Here is a 4,342-nt window from a genome sequence, read left to right on the forward strand (position 1 = left end):
AATATTAAAGAATGTCTACAGAATTATGTGAATCTGTTTTAGTGACTCATCACTATGGTAACCAACTGCACAAACAGTACCAGGACAGGGCCTTGGACATGGTCAATCAGCTGCTCAGGGTGGTGAGAGTCAGGAAACTCTGCACATAGTGGGTGACAGAGAGAAAAGTGGTGGCATACTGTTACATTTGGTCACGTGTGGAGGTGTTTTGAGGGGTTGAGTAGGCTGTGCAGAGGAAGTTCCAGGTTAGTCAGGGTCAGATGTTAGTGAGGATGAGAGTGAGTGGGGAAGATGTTGCAGGAAATGGTGGGTACAGTAGCAGAGATAGTGTGAGGTACCACGAGAAGATGGTGGCATTTCCATTGGTAGAGTGGAGAAGGTCATTGATCTTCTTCCTACAGTGTGTGCATTCCTTCAGATGGTTGAGATTACACTGGCCTATATGGTAACCCTGGTCTAGGTTGGTGTGGTTCCAGTAGAATGGCATCCTCTACTGGCCCGGGTGAAATGTACATCCTGCCCCTGCATCACCTCATCCTCATCAGCAGCGTCTCCATGTCCCTGCCCACAGAGAGGCCCCAATTTTCCATTGTCTGCCATGTTCAGGGCCAATGTCAGGAAACATGCAGGGTAGCTCTGGGCTGACAGCTCTTCTCTGGGTGCACAATATCGTTTTAAAGATGGTGCTGCATCACAGATATTGATCAATTCTGAGATATCCAGGAAGTGCTGAGTTATTTTGGAAACAGCATGTGGTATGATGGTGCTAGAATGTGTGAGAGGGATACCAAAGGTTGGGGTAGGTAATAAATCAGATGGGTTTTGTACAATAAGGTGATAGACATCCCTCAGCATCACAATGTGAAACCCTCTGGAAAAACTTGATAAACTTAGCAAAATAAAGTAAAAATCAACCCTTGATCTATTAAGGCAGGTTTCATTCTAGGATCTGACTTGTGCAGTGTTACTGTTGGATGGGATCAGGAGACTGGCTAGAATGTAGTGCAGCCAGCAGGTATAGATGCTAATCGAGACTCATCAGTTGAAGATTCTGATGAATTGTACAAGACAGTACCATACAACAGGTCAAAATTTACTTAGACTGTGCTATCATTTAGAATACAGTGTGGAAACAGGCCCTTCAGCCCAACAAGTCCACCCCGACCCTCGGAAGAGCAACCCACCCAGACCCATTCCCTACATTTACCCCTTCACCTAACACTACGGGCAATTTAGCATGGCCAATTCACCTGACCTGCACATCTTTGGATCGTGGGAGGAAACCGGAGCACCCGGAGGAAACCCTCACGGGCACGGGGAGAATGTGCAAACTCTACACACAGAGTTGCCTGAGGTGGGAATTGAACCCGGGTCTCTGGCGCTGGGAGGCAGCAGTGTGCCACTGTGCCACCGTGGTGTTGGGCTAACTACTTTTGTTTCAATTTTTGCTGGTACTTTTGGTGGTTTGCCCCTAATCCTGTTTTTCCCATCGGCCCATTGTTTCTATTGCACGATTTTCTATAAGATGGTGTTGCATGGGAACACGACCACGGCCTTGCAGGAGAACCACCTGTATTTATTATGAAAGGAATTGTGATAGTGTAAACTTCTAAACTTCAATAATTATTGAGGGATTGAAAGAATTAGCAAGTACTCTTTTCTGGAATAAAGTGTTTCCTGAGATGAAGGGGACAAGGAGAAACTGTGGAAAAACAAAATAAAAGCAACATGTTAATTAACTGTTGCCGAGATGAAGGAATCGAAGCAATATAAGCAAGCTGCCTCCTGGGAGAGAGGAGGTAACACTGCTTGATACCCTGTGACAAATGAGCAGTTTGCAGAAGGAGTGCCCTGAGATAAAGGGGTTATTTTCAGGAAAGTTGTTTTGAACAGACAGTTAATTTTGATTAGATTAGATTACTTACAGTGTGGAAACAGGCCCTTCGGCCCAACAAGTCCACACCCCCCCGCCGAAGCGCAACCCACCCATACCCCTAGATTTACCCCTTACCTAACACTACGGGCAATGTAGCATGGCCAATTCACCTGACCCTGCACATCTTTGTGACTGTGGGAAGAAACCGGAGCACCCGGAGGAAACCCACGCAGACACGGGGAGAACGTGCAAACTCCACACAGTCAGTTGCCTGAGGCGGGAATTGAACCCGGGTCTCTGACGCTGTGAGGCAGCAGTGCTAACCACTGTGCCACCGTGCCGCCCAATGTAACCAGGAACAGGCGAGCTGCTCCTCATGAGAAAGCAAGCTTTAATGACTCCAGAAGTGTAATCAGTATTGTGGATGAACGGATCAAAAGGATCTTAACTAATGTCACCTCAGAAAGTTCACAGGACAGAAAATGCTATAAGAATTCACTTTCAGGATTCTTCAGTAACAGAACTCTGGAGAACACCATGGCACAAGGATTGACCCCTGGCTGTTGGTTGGAATTGTAGCTAAATTCCAATATTAATTGGATAATAGCTCAGTTAGGTAAAAAGAATGACTACAGATGCTGGAAACCAGAGTCTAGATTAGAGTGGTGCTGGCAAAGCACAGCAGTTCAGGCAGCATTCGAGGAGCAGGGAAATCGACGTTTCGGACAAAAGCTCTTCAGTATTCCTGATGAAGGGCTTTTGCCCGAAGCATTGATTTTGCTGCTCCTTGGATGCTGCCTGACCTGCTGTGCTCTTCCACCCCGACTAATAGCTCAGTTGCGTTGTGAGGCTTAACTTGCTTACTCGAGGGGTGTTGCCCTGGTTACTTCATGCAATGAAGTTTAAGTAATGCTTTTGCGTTTTGATTGTCTGTGAGATTTCTTAATTCATAACCAAATTACAGGTAGCTTTTGGTAATTTACATCTAATGATTGGCACCCGCTGGGCGGCTTCGATAAGTGGTGACCCAAAATTGGTTTGAAGTTGAACGCACCAGCCTGTTATTCTCAACTCTAGCCTAAGCCTGGACTAAGAGGGTGGCACGCCAGGATTCAAATGGCTACATTAGGATCAAGGCAATTGAACCAATACCATTTCAGTTAAACATTTTTGTGTGATTGAATTTGGCGTTGAAACTTTGATTATCTGCCAGGATTTCACAGCAATCTGAATGGGAGAACTTGGTTAAGGAATATGTGAATAAGAAATGGCCAATGTGGATACAGTATTGGGAAGCCTGTGAGGGTACGAGTGCCAGTGTGTCAGATTTTTCTTTGGAGTTGGTTTGGAAGTTCTTGGGAAACCTCTTAGCCAAAGTAAATGGGCTGATGGGAATATGTTGCCTTTGTGCTTGGTAATTGGAACATACATTTAAACTGAGAAGTGCTGAGATAAGTGAGCTGAAGTCAGAAAATGTAGACTTAAAGGGAAAGAGTTAAAGATAATTTACCTTTCAAATGATCAAAGTCAATTTGAGACTGAACAGAACTGCTGCGAGGGTATGGAGGCAGATTCAGGAGTCAGAAATTAAGAGTCAGGAACTGGAAAGCAAATGTCAAGATTTCCAGGCAGCACTTAAAATACCATGTCAAGCACAGCTTGAGTGTCAAGTTGGAATGCTGCTCATTCTAAATACCCAGAAGAAATTGGTGCCTTGAAGTCACAGCTTTCCAGCCACAGAGAGTTTGACTGTGCTTTTACACCTGTACAGAAATCAGGAGATGAAAGGGTCAAACCCATTTGGTGCTGAGAATGAAGCTATACAGTATTCCGATCAGGGCAGGGAATATAGTAACCATTCTGACCTTGGTGCCCTTCCACCATACTCTGATCTGTATCTACCTACAGCAGTTATAATGTCTGGGTCTCTACCCTGTTCAACATGCCCAATGTGTCTACATATCAATCCCCAGAGACATCCCGGCCTCCGGGACAGCAGGTCAGGAGATTCCTCACAAATACCCACAAATTCGTATGGGACTGGAGGACAAGCTAATGCAGCCTTCTCGGTAGATCCGAGGAATCCCTTTCAGAACTCCAAACAGGATTGCAAGTTAGAAACATGTATCACGATAACCTCGATTCCATAGCACAATTCCGGGGCATTGTTAGAGACAAGCCTACCGTTTCCCCAGGTGAGGATCACCGTGAGCTGGTTGCTGCCACTCACCGTCAGACAAAGGTACACACTCTCAATGAAACAGACGAAGTGAAGCTTTGGTATGGAGAGGACAACAGTGACTGCATCTGGATAGAACAGAAAGGACCCTATAGATAGACTGGGTAAATAAGGAGGGTATAATAGAGAGGGACCTGTAGACAGGCTGGGTAAATAAGGAGGGTATAATAGAGAGGGCCCTGTAGACAGGCTGGGTAAATAAGGAGGGTATAATAGAGAGGGCCCTG

The sequence above is a fragment of the Chiloscyllium plagiosum genome, chromosome 16 (assembly GCF_004010195.1).
Source record: "Chiloscyllium plagiosum isolate BGI_BamShark_2017 chromosome 16, ASM401019v2, whole genome shotgun sequence".
Taxonomy (NCBI): Eukaryota; Metazoa; Chordata; class Chondrichthyes; order Orectolobiformes; family Hemiscylliidae; genus Chiloscyllium; species Chiloscyllium plagiosum.